Consider the following 17,191-nt stretch of genomic DNA (forward strand, 5'->3'; position numbering starts at 1 on the left):
AGTACATATACGAGTACTCGAAATTTACGGCTTTGCTTTACTTTGATTAAGTTGTTTCCATTGCCCATTGTGCGGCTGGCAATTGAGACCAGACTTGGGCTCAAGAAGTTTTGTAGAATGTGTCATAAAACAGCGCAAATCTGTCAGAGATCTGTCTCACAGCACAGAAGCGTAGGTGAAAGTTGTTTTTTTCTTGTTTTATTTCTATTTAATTCTCTTTTCACATGATTTTTTTTGTATTCTCTTTGTTGTATCTTATTGAGAGTTAGTACTTTAAAATACTTAAAGGTACTTGGTGAATGATATTTACGTGCAAAAATTTGAATGCCTCACAAGACTGGGAGATTGAAAGTTCTCTTGAATGAGTGGGTGTGTAAGGAATAGAAACTAGCCTAATTTTTTGAATGTTTAAAAATGAATAAAAGGAAATTAGGAATGAACAGCGAAATCGTTTAACAATAGTATATAATAAAAACAAAAGAGTAATCAATTTAAATATATATTCTGTTTCAAATTTTGATAACTGAAAATAATATTGAAGGACTTTATTCAAAATAACAAATTAATTTAATTAAATTATTGCATTAAGTGCAATATAACTTTAAAACGATCATTTTAAGATATAGCATAACAATAAAGAATAATATAAAATATGATATTGTGTTAAAAACTGAGCTATCTAATATAACAAAAATGCTAACATTTAAATTTTACAATTACTTATAAACCACCTTGGAAATGTCCCAACTCCAAGTCAATCCAGAATACGAGGCACAACCCTCCAACAAATTGATTTACATTTGCAGGCGCCTGCTTTGTCATATCCTGCTAATAAAGTTTACAACGTTTAGGCCGCCTTCAGGCTGACTGCCAAAATGGTAACTGGCCCATAAATAAAGTCAGCAAACGGCACTTATCAGACGACCGAAATCAAGCCGACATACGTTACAGCGTAACAGCCACACCCCCTTAAAACGCCCACGCATGCGGTGCAATGTGACAAAATAAATGAGCCGCAACCGCCGCCGAACAGCTCACAAAATAATAAAAAATCCCCGTCACAAGAAAAAACGAATTCAGGAACTGCATATTAAATGAAGCGTAACGAGCACAGGAAAAATGTTACCACACAGCGTCTGAGGGATATGAGACGAATAGGGGGAATTGGTTTGGTAACCCTACTCGTAGGGCCAAAAGTTAATTACATGCGACGCCTACAACGGAAATGCCAGCGACTTGTTAAGGTTTCTGTGTGTGGTCAACAAGTCTTGGCCTGTGTGTTGCTTTTTTTTTGTTGAAATTGAAATATGAGCTGATTTATCTGTGGTCAGTTTCAAAAAATGTTTATATACCCTACATGAGGAAGGGAACGGGTTGTATACGGCTTACATAGTGGGTGTTGCAGTTTATTTAAGATGAGTTTAAAAAAGATACATTTTCAATTTCAATTTAACTCTTTAGAAATTTTAAAGAGTTTGGAAATATGTGAATGTGTTTCCCAAAAAGTCCACAGAAATGTTTGTACTAAATAAAATAATACAAAGTTGGCCAAGGCTAAACTTACATTTACACTTAAAAGTTGAATTAAATCTTAATAAAAGCACCTACAATTCTTAAAGAGTTTAGAAAGCTTAGCTTAATCAAATAAAATATATGCAGTGACTGCAATGCGGCGCTTTTTGAATTTAAAAACTTGACCATTATTAACTCTTTTTTCTTCCACTTGAGTTTTACTTGTAGCTTCTTTTTTCTGCGTTGTTTGAGCAGATTTTGAAGAGCTATTTGAGCCAGACTTAATTGCTGTGTAGAAACTCCTAAACATACTGACAAATCATTAAAATTAATTGCCGCTGACCCAGATTCTGATGTCTAAAAATGAAAGTATATACACGCAGCAGACTGAAATTAATTTCTCAAGGTTTCATGGACTTGCTATTTAATGCCTAACAGCTTATATTAAGTAAGTAAGTAAGGTATCCTAAAGTTGTGATCCCTTGACATCCGCATTCTTAATGGTTTTTATGGCTGTTGGCAACATACAATTTAACACTTTTACTTTTTTTTTGTTGCACAGCTGACAATAAGAAATTATAATTTACATAATAATTTAGCGGCATTTTTTGATTGATTTCTGTTGGTCAGCCTTGAAGCTCGGCTGAAAGCCCCCGAAAATTTTGCAGTTATCGCCATATTGGCGCGTTTGTCGCCTGAGTCTTTTGTATGCCCTTAATTGGATAAAGCAAAACCAAAAAAAAAAAAAAAAATTGAAAACATGCAAAAATTGAACAGCTACATAAAGTAGATAGCCAGATTTGCATATGGTGTTGGCGGAATTTGCATGAAATCTGCGCAAAATGCCGAGCAAAACTCTTTTTAATGCTGGGTGGCAGCTGCTTAGATACCCATAGTCTGATTATAAGTTGGACAAGCGGATTTACATAAATGGGTTCAAATATATCACTGTTTTCCAAAGCAAAGGATGGTCTTCTGATCATTTTGGCTTATAAGATAAGTTGAATGCATGTTTAAAGTGGGCAGATAGCTCAGCTATAATTAATCCAATTGCGATAAATATGGGGAACTTGTGAAAAATTTATTGTCTTTAGAAAACATGTCGGGCTTTGATTAATGTGAGCTACATTTGCAATAGAAATTTAAGCGGATGTGCAAAAATGATGAAATGAAGTTATTAATATCAAAATAGAACAACAATAAATTTAAACAAAGTTATAATTTCATTGTAAAACAATAAGAAAGCCAAATAATATCTTTTCTATTATTTCAATGAATTTCTTTAAAAAATTGGTATAGTTTTCTATTATATAACAAATTTAAAAGTATTTGTTTATACTTTATTAAATTATATTTAATCAATTTATATATTTATATATAATAACATAATAATAATATTTACAAAAGATCATCACATTATATAATTATTTTCACTAGTAGAACGGTAGCATAGTGATATTTTGTGTTATATAATATTCTAATATCATTTCATTTAAAATATTTTGACATAATTTTTTTTATAAAATCAATTAAAGACCAGTCGCATCATCTTCCTGTTTCAAAAACTTGCTTGCTTAGCCAAAACCATATCAGATCTCTTAAGTAGCTGAAATGTTGTCTGTCGACTTAAGATTGTTGTGACAGCTCAATGCTAAGGCTATATTCCAAATATCTTTCACACACTATTTGCCTAGTTTATCGTACAGTTGTGCTGTTATATTAATATAATTTCCAATTCCATCACGATATTTACTTAACTAAATAACTCATTATGCGAACTCAAATGAAATTTGGTATTCTGAGTGTTTCGCATCCCTCAACTTTTATTGGCAACCTTTTTGCTTAGGCACAGCCAAAATCTGTCTAATTTGCATATCGATTGTCAATATGCCGTTGTTCTATGGCGTTGACCCGTACCACACTCGAAGAACTCGTTTCGCAATAGCCACAGTTGTGTTTCCCATCAGACTCTTTCATCTGTGATTGAGTAAGGTTAGGTAGCATGGCTTCAAAATCTCTCGATGTGTGAGTGATGAGTGCCAGTCACCGAACGAGCGAACAGTTCGAGAGCTCAAGTTACCTAACGCCACGTTCTATGCGGATCAGTAATAAAACCATCCCCAACCCAGGTCCGACCTATACTGGCTAAGCGTGGGCGGCTTTTCGATGATGACAAATTTTTTGCGCACACGTGTGCCCAGATCAAAAAAGATCTGTCGGCATTGCGTCATATTTTGTTGGTCAGTTTTTCAATTCAATTGGTGATTTGGGCATTTGAGCAACGGGCCACTTTATGCCATATTCCACATGAGCCACACGTTGGCCATAAAACTGCAGCTTATGGCCACTTTAGCTGAGATACAATATATATACAAATAAAAAAAATTTTTTTTTGAGGAACTGGAACTGTCTCAAACATGGAAATGACCAAAATACTTGAGTGCACGTCTTCGTCTGGCTATAAAGATTTTGATCTTTATGAGCAATCGGTGGCGGGGGTGGTTGCATTGCATACGCGCAGATGCTTTAGTTCTATGACCTTTTTGGCCAAACAATGCCAATTGTAAGATACACTATATTCCAAATAGTTTTAGATGGCTGGCATTTGATTAGCGCTGACACTTTGCCCATAAATAACCAGCTAAAACATGTGGTCCCAGAAGGCAGCGCCTGTCGACCGCTGCCTGACACGCAAAAGTACTTAACAATGACCAAAGAGTACTTAAAAAGCTAAAAATGGTCAACGACAAACTAGAAATGGCAGACAAGCCACAACGCAGAGCCTAACAAGCCACCAAGTCTTCGTTGTCTGCCTGCCAGCGTGCTGCTTGTGCTGCTGCTCCGGCTGTTGCTTCTTCTTCTCTTACCTTGGCCAAGACAAAAGGATGCTATTGAGGCTGAGGCAGCTGCTTAGAATTTTTATTTTGCAGCAGCAGGAAATAAGCTGCAGCTCCTTTTAAAGCTAACCAAGGCCTTATAAATACAAACAAACGGTACAGGGGTGGAGATAGGGGTGAAGTGAGGGTTTATTTTTTGCTGAAGAATCTCAACCTGGGACTACAGGCTGCCTAAGTGCTGCAGCTTGTTAGGCCTTTCTTTCTCTGTCTCTGTCTCGCTGTGTGAGAAATCATTTTGAGTTGTCTTATTTTATACCCTGTCAATAAAAATTCGAATAAAGGGGAATAGTGAAATTGGGCTTATATTCGTAACAGGCAACTATCACATTTATAATTTTATTTGAGTATCTATTAGAAGACTTACATTCGCTTGTTGTATGACTATCAATTTATATGGCGTGCGATATATCAGAAAATAAAACAAATTTTGTCTAAATTGAGAAAAGAAAAATTATCTTATTGCATTTTTTCTTCATAATAATTAATCATAATTACAATTTAATATAATTTATAATTTTAATAAAATAGGTTGAGTAAATATTAGAATCAGCCTGTTCAAGTGCAATCCATATGTTTTGGCAGAAGAAATGATTTACTTTGAAGGGTATCTTCAAGTGAGGCACTCTTAAAACTTTTACTTATTTTTTGCCGCTGCTGTTGCTGCTGTTATTTCGCTTGTTCCTTTGTAGCTGTCTTTAAAAATAGTTTATCGCCCGATCGCGCATTTATTTCGTTTGTCTCTGTCGAAGTGTGGCCGCTGCGCCCACCGCTTACACCCCCCACCTCACCGTCTCCTGCTGCAGCAACAAAGTTAATGCTGTCAAGATAGCAAAAAGGAAATCAATGCGAAGCTTGTTGTTATTGTTGCCGCTGTTATTGTTGGTGCTGCTCTAAGGGCTTTTATGTGAGCCACATGATAAATGCAAGGCAATGCCATAACAACACTCTAACAGCAGCTTGAAAAGCTGCTGCAACAAATGTTACTGCAGTACAGGAAATGGAAATGCATTGAAGGGAGTCTCAAGTCCTCCCCTCACTTTATTTTCTGGCCCAGGTTTGGGGCCTTTTTGTTTGCTTTCGGCTTGAGCAAAATATTCTAAATTGCTGATTAACACGCCTGGCCAACGCCGGCGGCTAGTGGCCAACGAGACTTGGCTTAGTCATGCAGCTCGTTTGGATTTTGAAAAGCTGCAACTTTACCTGAGCAACTCGTGAACGGAAGGAGCTGCATATAGTATTGCTTCCATTTGGGTCTAATGAGATGTTTTTTGTAATGACTTGTAATAAGTGTTTGAACAGATGGCATGAGTATATCAATTGGAATATGCATTGGCACATGAATAGAGTTTTACTTTGAGAGCTGACAAGTACACGACAAGTGCATAGAGGAAATACCTTCATATTTTCTGACCTCATCTATCAAAGAAATAAAAGAAAGCTCATTGTTACTAGAATGCAAATAAATATATATTTTCTGATTTTATCTCCAAAAATATTTTTTTTTTCTGATTCTATCTATTAACTTAAACAAAATTCAAGAGAGCCGAAAAATGTATTTTCTTTTCTTTTTAATTATTCTTATAATAACATATTACATTTTTTCACGAAATTGAAAAGAAGTATGTAAATAATTATATAAAATTTAGAAAAAGGCTCAAGAATTTCTTACATAGGTAAATACTAGATATATTACAACAAAATAAATTGTTTATGTATATGGTTTTATTTAGGTGCTTATCGGTTTAGCTGGCTTGATATAATAATCTCTCAAACTTATCACGGTGACTGTCCTAAATCTGTAAATATCAATTTGCTTTTAACACCTAAATCAATCGGTTCCTTTTACCACGCTCCTTTCCCTGCATAAATCTTAAAATTTGATATACGTTTTCGCTCTGGCTAATTTATCACCACACGGTGTCCACAATAAACGGCAGCACATCTTTCACCTAAAAGCTCGAACTGGAGCACCTATAAAAAGTCGATTTATCTATAACATATGTTCATTGGCAATACGAATGAGTTTTTAATGGTCTGCAATAGACAGATGCTGTTGTCTTCAAATTAAATAATAAAGCGCAAAAAATTAATTATGACAAATAGCAAAGCAAAACTTTTCATTTCGGCTATCCCCCAGGCAGCCAGTTTCAGTTTAGAAAGAGAGAGAAATGGAACCCGAACGAGACTCAAGCAAACTTAAGCGAAATGAGCAAAAATCACACGGCGCAGATCGTCAATAGGCAATAATCAATACGAATGAGTTGTAAGGAAAAGTGGAAAAGTGAAAGCGACAGCAGGCAGAATGAAAACACGATAAAAAGCAATGCTATTTTCCTTTTGTTGTTATTATAAAGAAAATTACGTTTATTGTCTCTAGAGTGGCGCAACTGCAGCAGTGGATGAAGGCATATGAAAAATCTGTAAATTTATATTGCAGTTCCGCAATTTTGGACACCGCTACCGAGATTAGGTAACGGTGCTTATGAAAGCTCCAAAATGCTTGCAGGCCTGCAACAGATACACACATACTCACTGCGGAGCCACATGCGGCGTTGGGCCAATCCCCCAAAATTAACTTGTGTATGGCTGATAATTTGAACGTGGCTTTCAACCTGCATTGAACCTGCCCATGGCTCATTAGCAGCATGACTAAACAAGTAATAACAGCATAAATGATGTAGGTACTCGACCAACACATCGAGTCAATTAATTTTGAAGGTCAGGGCATGTCTATTAACAGGCAAACACTAGCAGCCCGATTCCAAATTTAAAATTGTTTACTTCCTTGCCCAGTTTTTGCACCTCAAACGATACACAATGTGCTCTTTTTGTCAATACTCGATACTCGGCACTCGCGATTCTAGGTCAATAACAGCCTTCACGTGTGACGCCTGAAATTTACATATTTCACACTCTGTGGCCCATTATATAATTCCCAATTAGCCCGCATTATTAACTTTAAACTTGAACTTCTTTTGGCCAAAAACAATTTTATTGGCAGTGCGCATAGAAATTATTATCTGAGTGGCGCCCCATTATGAAAATTGAGACATTGAATTTGAAGCGTTTTAAAACGCGCCAAAAACGCATTCAAGTCGCATGATATGCGAATTTTGTATGGGCGTTAGTTTAAAGGTCAAGTTTAAAGTAAATTAGGTTATGCTCAATTAACATTTTTTTTAAACTAAATGTTTGTTTGTAAGTAATAATGGGAATACCCAATGAAATTAGTATAAACAGAAAACTGTGAGACCTTTAGTTGTATAAATTCCATATTCTGAGAAGAATTCGAGGATAAAACTTAATATATCTCATAATTTAACATTACTTAATTATTTAAAAATGAATAAAAGACAATCATTTTGTGTTACTTTCTGAAGACGTTACGGTTTTTTATAAATGTTAAAAATAATTAGGTAATATAAAATGTCAGCTGTAAACTATAAAAAAATTATAGTCTATTGTTCAAAAGGTTTTTTACCTTTGACATTGAATTCATTCATACTGCAGCTAATTTGCATGCATACAAGCTTTTTATTAACAATGATTTCTATTATTAATACATTATAGTTTATTATAAAATATGTTTATCTTTTTCTGTATATTTTTATTAAAAATCTTAATTATGTTCTCCATTGCCCAAGTATATTTTGCGTGCTACATGCAATTTGTCAGATTGTTTATTTTGTTTTTTAATTATTAATAAGTCATTAGCACGTCAAAAAATTAATTGCCAGCATACAAATTATGTTGCACATAAATATGCTTTTCAAACAAATACCTGTTGCTTAATATTAATTAATTTGTTCCTAATTGTATAATTAATATGTCTGAGCTTCACCATAATGAAAAGCTTAGCTCTTGTGCGGTAGTCAACAACAACTACCAACTGTTTGAAACATTGAATAACTGGGTTACCGGGTAAAATCGCAGCCTGAAGTCTGTTTTGATGTTTTCTTTTTAGAAATCGTGTAAAAGTTAATTGCATTTTGTGGTTGAAGATAATTGAAAAATGGTTGTGCATTGTGTTTAGCTTCCGATTATTAAACATTTATTGATTTATTGAATCACTAACAGAAAGCGCAAGTGAAAACGGAGACGAGATGCGGGGATGTTTTACAAAAAAATAAAACAAAATGAATTTAATTAAAAAATGTAAATGAAAAATCGCATTATTTATTAATTTTCCTCTAAATATTATATCCTTAAAAGCAAAACAATTTTTTTTTGAAATCTTCTCATTTAATTAGTATTCGTATCTTAGAGATCTTATACCAATTTTCATTGGCACTGAAACATTTTGCAAGCCAATCAACTCAAGAGCGTGAAATGTAAAAGCTCCGGGACACTCAAAAAATAAAATTATAAATAAGTGTATACTATATTAAAAAAAAACATACCATAAACAAAATAAATGTTTGCCATGCAAAAAAAAAAAAAAAAAACTGTACAAAAAGCAGAGGAAAAAAGACAACGAAACAAATTAAAGCATGAAAAACAAGTCATAAAAAATGCCGAAACTATAATAACAACAACTTGAAGAGCTCCGACTAAGACAAAAATGTTACAAATTTTCTAGTTATTGTTGTTGTTTTTGCTGTTGCCGCTGTTGATTGCGCAGTCAAAGACCTTCATGCTGGTAATTGGCAGCACAGTTGAAATACAACTTCTCCCCGAAAAAAAAAAAACACAAAAAGCGAAATAAAGAGAATTCTGCACATAATTATGCAAAAAGTCAGTGACAGCAGCAGGAGCTGCTAGCTGGGCTGACCTGGCCGAACTTGGACCCTATCTAATGGGATTGCCATGATTGTTTTTTTTTTTTTTTGTTTTGGACATTTTATAGGCTTTAGCTGGCAGTTAGACATTGCAAATATTTCGCCAAAAAATTGTCTTCAATGAGACCGAAACCGGACAAGACAATGGCCGTAGTACAAAAGCTCGAGTCTGCTCCGCTCTTTATAGCCATTGTAATTGTTTGCAATTATAACAATTCGCACAGCCTCAACCTCAGCCTCCGTCTCAGCGGGTGGCAATAGGAATGAGGATGGAGCGGGGCACTGGCCCGGCTTGGCCTGGCCTGGCAATTTTCTCCACATCGCATTTTGCTCGCCTGTGTTTTTTTTTTTTTTTGCTGATTTCATCAAATGACGTCAATAAACACATTTTCGTTAATTTTTTTTTTGCAATTTTTTTTCTGTCATTTTGTCTCTGTTTTCTGCCGCTGTTGTTTTTATGACACTCTCTGGTAGGCTTTAGACTACACACACTTATAATTGCCATTTGGTATTGCCGACTTGTCATCAATCCTGAGCGGTTTTGCGTTGTCAGTTGTAAGGCGATCGCCGCTGATTTGTGTGACTGCAGCCATAAACTATAAGTTTTTGTGCTTTTTTGCTAAGCGGCTTTGATCTACTGGACATTTTTTATTTATCTTGCTGCTATTGCTTGGATAGCTCCTAGTTAGTTCAATGACACTGCCGGGGTGCTGATTTGATTGCTCATTTAAATTGTATGTATGCGTGTGAGTGTGTGACGAGTGACGTGCGACGACGTTTTTGAAATTTAGACAATTGCTTAAAAAAATTTATATCAGCTTTCACCTGACAAGCTCTAGAAATGCAAGATTAACAAGCTGCGTTGGTTCAAATAAGTAATTAAATTTGGATTGACAAGTTTGTGTCTTAAGTCTTTTGTTTATTTCTTTTACATGAAGTTCAACGGCATTATTAAAGTTTGTTAAGTATCTAAAATATAAATTGTTGATTACCAAAGCAATTGTAATCAATTTTATTATTTTTAGATTTTATAATTGTTAGAAAGAGTTCAAGCTTAATTTCTTTTTCTGTTTTTAAATATTGTACCATCTTGAGCTGTAACATTTGCAAAGAATATATCCCGCTTAATTATTTTATTTGAATGTAAAAACCATAATCAAAATTCAATTCTTAATGCATACAAATTTGCAATGCAAAAAATGTTGAGATATATCTACGTTTGCCAGATTCTGCACCCCTTGCGCTGATAACTGGGCAATCAATTCGCTTACATATTATTTTATGACTCAAAGAAATTTGCATTTTATGGCCCAAACAGAGCCAACACCCACAACATCGCATTGCACATACACAAATTGATGCCCGTGCACCCGAACTCCGCCCTACATCTTGGCTATAGCCTGCCCAGCATGCATATCGAATGAAGCTATAAAATGTTTAATTGCCAGCTAAAGCGCTGTGTGTGGCTGCTCGGCCAACCCGGGCATAAAGATAAATATGCATACATGAATTTCTGGCCAGCTGCTGGAGCTATACAAATTGGATGCATGCCGGCACATCGTGCGGCAATAAAATTGTAATTTCCATTTCTAATATACATATAACATATTTATGTAAGCTCAGCTGGTTGGAATTGAGTTACTAAAGAGCTGTTAAAGGTATAGACAATGCAATAGATTGTTTTCATATTTCTCGTTTCACATCTCTTTCACAATGCCGAAGTGAACAAAAAGCCTAATTGAAGGCAATTTAAATTGATTAACCTAAACGTAAACCCACCACATCAGACAAAAACTTGTCCTAGGTTGGGCTACGATTTCATTTTCGAGTGTTGACTGCTAACTGCTAACTGCGGAGGTGTAGCCGCTGCAGTTTTTAGCTGCTCTTTCAATTGGCATTGTCTAAAAGGAAAAAAAAAAACAACTAAAATAGTCGTGTAGGTCGCTTGTCATATGGGTGGCAATATGTTGAATATGGTAGCGTGTTTTGAGGTGTTTATGGTTTAATTAAGCATGATGAAAAAATGAAAGGCACTCATGTCGAACAATGCCACAGAAGCATTGTCAAAACAGAAGACTTAAGAAACAAACTTGACTCGAATCGTACGGAACAGTTAATTAGGAACACGGCGGTAATTAAGTCGATTTAAGATTGAAACAACTCATGTGCACAGAAAATCGCAGCCCAAATTAAAAGCCTTGAAGCTAGCCTAGAAATACTTCAATCCCTGATGTCATCCGTTACGCGTATTCGCAGCTTTTCTATGAAACAATTTATATTTGTATCCTGTCTGCCGCTAAAATTAATGCGAGCATTCGCTCCAACCCAAAAGCCAGCATTAAAGTTGTATTTTTATTTTTTTCATATTTCCCAATCCAAATGCAAACAAATTGCAAATGGTTTGACGTCTGCCAAAGTTCATTGGAATTTGTTTTCTATGCAAAACGCAGCTAGCTTTTGATTTATAAAGAATTTGTTTGTATCGTATGATAATTTCTGTTTTTTCGGCTTTTTTGCTTTTGAGCGTTTGAAATAGCAATGTGCAGGCCATAAAAGGCAAAGCTAATAATTATGACTTTGAAACGTTTGAATATGTCGGTTTTGTGTTTTATGTTCACTTTTTTCATCCTTAGCTTTATTTATTTATTTTTTCTTTTCGTATTTTACGCTAATTTCAAAAGCATTGGCAAACAATGCAAAAATATTTTGTCAGATACCCGAATTAAATTCACTGCAAATGCAAATGCTATGCTTGGGTGTGGTGTCAAAAACACCATTAAATTATTGATTAAACGAAAAAAAAACTGTTGTAGATTTTGGGCAACGTATACATTAGACCTTTTTGGGCTCCCAATCCCGAGAGGGGCGCTATTAAATGAAGTGACAGGCATATGAAACTGTCGCCGATTATAAAAAAATGAGATTAGTCAATGTGCGACTCGGAGATACTACGTAATCGTTTTTAGATAATTGGCGTTATATTCAGTCAAAAAGTGTAGGACAGCTTTTGCAAAAGCCATAATTTTGAAGGACCCATTTCTTCCCAATAATAAATACCTAAAGTCACGTAAATTATTAAAAAGTTACGAATTGGGCATCAGGCAAAGCAATTAGTTATGGCAACTATTTCATAGTTGTTACATATAAATAAAAAAAAACACTCTACTTTATTGAATATGGGAGCAGTTTTGAATAAGTATTAAGTAAACAAAAATACAAGAAACTCTAGTAGCGACTGCAAAATACTCTGTAATATTATTAGCAGAGACTATGAGCTCAACAAAAGCAGCGTCTTCTTTGACTAATGCAGTTAACCTTAATTATTAAAATTAAAATATCTTTTCCAGAAACTTATTGTATACATTTTTAGTATATTTTGAGAGAAATTAATATAGGCTTTACGAGTGGGACAACTCAAAATCTGCCACGTGTTACTCGAAAACTTTGACACAGCTTGACAAAAAATGGCTTTTTGTGATTGCAGTGTTGAAATGCGCTTAATGTCAGCAACAACCCGTCCGACAAACTGACAGATAGACAGACAGACAGTTCTGGGCATGACATTCAAGCAGCTGATAAATTGGCATAAAAAGGCGCGTGGCAATAAAAGTTATCGTAGGCTATGACGCGGCACAAGGTAATGCAATATGGTTGGTGCTAGAATTCCGCACCCAGTTTTTTTTTCTTTTTTCGTGATATCTTTGGAGGTGACAATTGGGGCCAACACCTTTTGCCAATGGTAATTTGCGCTAATGTACGCCACAAAGTTCTTTATGTGACACTGGCTGTGCTCTAGGCCGTTGCTTGGGCATTTGATGCAGCCATAAATATGAGGGTTAGCTGGAAAATCGCAGATATATTGGCGATATGCTTGTCAATCAAACACTGGAGGCGCAAGACATTTAAAATCTGATTTTGGCTAATTTAATATACAAACGGCAGCCCACGATTATTAGCTACTCTCTTAAATATTAACATTTTTTAAAAATATACGTTTATGTATACGCTTATATATCTTCTAAAAGAACAAATCAGCAACAGAAAGGAACAACTACAACTATCTACATATGGCAAGCGGATGACTAATGGCCAGCGTCTGGGCAAATTGTGAACTCATGCACACACTAGAATCATTGAACTTTAATTGTAAGAAAAAAGATTTTAATTTTATTTCTTATGATTCATGGCGACTGAGCAAATGTATATGTACGATCAAGTTTGTTGCCTAAGTCTTTTGTTTTAGTCTTGGACAAAACGAAATAAGAAATGCTGAAAATTACAATTCATGGTCTTACGAGTGGGGCCTGAGAAAAATCTTAAGTTAATGAACGTCGGTGGGTGAGAAAGACAAATGTAAATGTCGTGTAATATTTAGCTGCCGGAAGTATTCAGTATACGTATGTGGACGCTTTAACCCGCTTAGAGGATATACGCAATTAGGAAATGGCAGATTATGCTTAGAGTATAATTTGCTTACAAATTTACGACCTCTAAATAATTCTTTGTGGCTGTACTTTTTTCTCTGAGAGAAAATGTAACTTATAGCAATAATTATGAGAAGCAGGTAATAACTACAATACTAAATAGCTGAACTATAAAGAAATGAATTTTTTCTTGTGATAATTAATTAGAAACAAAGAACAATGGTTGTAAATTGAAAGAATTGCAAACAGGCAAGCCGATGGTTTTTAGTGTCAGTCAACTTTCTTATAAAGGGAGTAAAATTTTAGAATATGTTCCCATTACACGTATACTTAATTGAAATTCATAAATAAAGCTATCTTAAAAATGTATATATCTCATGCCACAATGTATCTATTACAAAAAGGCCTAGTCCCTGATTGAGTGCTTCTAACGAAAAAATTGATTGCCATTTGTGCTGGCAATGGACAAAACGGTAAATACATAAATCAAAAGACGAATTGCACGTACCTGCCGCGATAGTCAGACGTTGATAGCGCTTTTTAGCATGTGCCTTACATTCAGCCGAAGTCCACTGAAGGCGTTTTAGGCTTATGCTTAAAGTGTTGTAGTTGTTGCTTTTGTTTCGGCTCAAACTGTGTTGAGCTGCAAAGAGCGGCCAACAACAAACCCAAATGCACTGGCGATTGGCATCAATGTCGCTTGGCCGCTTTTTAAGCTGCTATTTTTTTCTTTTTTTTATATTTTATTTTCTGATTACGTTTTTTTTTTTTTAAGACACACACGCACACAAACACACATGCAGGCAACTCAAAACGCGTGGTTTCAACGTTTTTTTTTCTTCTCGCTTGTATAGAAAAAAAACGCGTAGTCAGCAAAGCATTGGCATAAAAATTATTGAAAAATATATATTTTATGTATAAAAAATTAATTTTCAATGATTTTTATGCCATAGCAAGTGGGCGAGCAGCTACAGAAACTGAAAAAGTATTAACAGCTGTTCGTGGGCTATGCAGAGCAAACAACAGACAAACTTCTGAGCGTTGCACTTGAAAAACTATGCTAAAGTAAGCCTTTCCCTTTTTTGTGTTTTGCTAGGCCAACCTGTCGCGTTTCGTCTTTCACTTTCTTTACAATTGTTTTTTAACGGAATTTAACTTTTGCTGCTTAGTCTTTGTGACTATGTATATATAAAAAAAGGAAAAACGCGGCACTTGGCTGGCGTTTTAAATACGCTTGTTTTGCGTTTCACACTCAACGCTTGGCTACACTTCAATTCACGTAGAGTTCAACTAGGGTACTGGGATTGTGCCGCAGACTGACATCAGCCAGTGCCAAAGAGCTTTACGCAGTCACAGCTGCAAGTTTTTTTTTTTTTGTTGAATTGTTTAATGTTTATTTTTGCCTTGTATATTTTGCATTGTTTTCTTTATATTGTATATTACTTTTTGTTTTTGAAGTGTTCTTGTTTTTTTTTTCGCACTAGTTCAACGCCTGCGCTAAATGTGCTTATATTGTATATATGTTTAATGTTTGGAACTCGAACTCGTTTTGTTTTTAGCTTGTCAAGTACTTTGTGTATCTTGTGCTCAACCGAACCGTCTGTCTCGCACGCCAACGCTATACTAAAAGAGTTTTCAGCTTGGTCCGCGCGTTAAATAAGCCGCCGTCTGACAGCTGGCCCGACTGCCTGCCTTCCTGCCTGCCTCAGCTAACTTGGCCCGTAGCTGTGTCTCAGTCTGGCTGCCTAGCCAATTGATGATGTCAGCTTTTCTGTCAGAGAACGAGTGGTTTTCAAAGAGCAGCGAGCGCTGGCTAAAGAGCGAATTTAGCTCTCTTTACTATTGGCTTGAATTAGTATCTACTTGTATTGATCTGCACCCACTTTAAGTAGTTACTCTGTGTTGCATATGACAGCAGATAACTAATTGGTTATTACAATTTATATATATAAGTATGTGCAAAAGTATTGTAATAAAAGTTGATTTATTGTTGGCATCCCTAAAAAGGAGTTGCACATTAAAGCTGCGTAGTTCCAAGTAATTCCTATGAAGTCATGAATTCTTTACGAAAACTATATTGAAAGCATATCCTCTAATAAAAAGGGGCTTTGGAAGAACATATTCTTTGATATATACTTTGCCTGTTTTTAATTTCTTATCTTATTATTATTTGCAATATTTGTTGGCATTAAGCTTATATTATTGATAACACAGGCACTTGTATTACATAAGGGAAATATTTAAGAACAGTTGTCATTTTATTTATGTCAATATACTCAGTATCTATTTTAATTATTATATTATAAAAAATATCTAAAAATATCACAATCGTTCCCTCCTATTTGATTTTTTGAATTATTATAATGAAATATATTATTCGGTTTTTTTTTTGAGTGTTTCAAAGATTCATTATTAATATATTTTAATTTTATGGAATATTTGATATTTAAGTAATTTTTTCCCAATTTGTAAAAACCAAAAATGCGCTTAGCATTTAATATTAATTTAAAAAGGATTATCGACGTTCTATTTTATATTGTTTATACCTAACTGCATTTATATATATATTTATAGATTAATTCTTATAGTCGTATAGCTTATTTAGTGTCTCAACACGAAACTCGACAACCCTGTTGCTCGCTCTTAAGTGCTGTGCTCTGTACGCTCTTGGCCGGCATTTTTTGTACATGCTCAACGCTCGCACATAGAAAATAACAAACCGGCATTTGTGACCGGCGTGCTCTCGTAAGTAAATAGCGTAACGCAACGTAACGTAACGCTCAGCAAGTTTAACTTTTAAAAGATTATTTAAATTCATGTCGTATGCAATGCCATTGAACCAAAAAAAAAAAAAAATTGATATACTATATACATTTAGTCAAGCTGCTGCTAAAATTTGGAATATTATAAAAGTTGTACTTTTTGGTAATATAATATAAAACCACAGGTGTCTGGCCTTTGTATGAGCATGTGATATTTAAAAAAAGCTTCAGCACATTTCTTAATTAATTCTTACATCTTCTGGCCATAAGTCATAATTAATGGCGCAACCATTGCCAATCGATTCCATTGACGCTACAGAATTAAGCCATTAATTAGAACAGCAGCCAACATTTGATATGCCCCAATGCTGCACGTAGGCCGTGCCCCAATGCAGTTTACAATTCGCCAAGTCTAGACTGGAGACTTGGCTACCTACTCGTTGTAGTAGCTATGGGTACAAGCTACCCCTACCCCCCACAATAGCACTTACTCATTAACTACACGCACTGGCATAACGAAATGCATGTCAAGTTCAGGCAAGTAACGCTCGGCGCTCACCAGTGGAAGGTCTATTGCGGCGCTCGGGCGTGAAGATCGAACTGAGAACAGATACAAATGGCCCTTTTGCATTTATCTGTATCTATAAAGCTGCAATTGCAGTTGTATTAATTGTATATATGTAGTTATGGTCGTTAGGTTTTCGGCATGGCCATCACAGACGAGGGTTGTTCAGCAGGCAATTTGGTCGAGTACCGAGTAGGTTTTCAAAAGTAAATATTTCAAATATAAATATTTTCATAACTTATTCTTTTTTCAA

General features: G+C 35.1%; 1 protein-coding gene and 1 long non-coding RNA gene across 13 annotated transcripts in view; one reads left to right on the plus strand and one right to left on the minus strand.

Annotated features, from left to right (window-relative positions):
* LOC6633982 (platelet binding protein GspB) overlaps nt 1–15,276 on the minus strand; it is a 46,613-nt gene extending 31,337 nt beyond the window's left edge. For 4 of the 11 annotated variants that reach the window (XM_032437575.2, XM_015169863.3, XM_032437577.2 and 1 more), the window contains exon 1: nt 15,055–15,232. The gene's annotated coding sequence lies outside the window, so the exon portion shown is untranslated. Of the gene's footprint in view, nt 1–14,119; nt 14,434–15,054 lie in introns of those variants that run through there. The other 7 variants (XM_032437574.2, XM_032437579.2, XM_070208813.1 and 4 more) reach the window with 6 other exon arrangements.
* LOC26531009 (uncharacterized) overlaps nt 1–17,191 on the plus strand; it is a 94,025-nt gene that overhangs the window by 21,075 nt on the left and 55,759 nt on the right. The gene's annotated exons all lie outside the window — the stretch shown is intronic.

Source organism: Drosophila virilis, chromosome 4 (genome assembly GCF_030788295.1).
Source record: "Drosophila virilis strain 15010-1051.87 chromosome 4, Dvir_AGI_RSII-ME, whole genome shotgun sequence".
NCBI lineage: Eukaryota > Metazoa > Arthropoda > Insecta > Diptera > Drosophilidae > Drosophila > Drosophila virilis.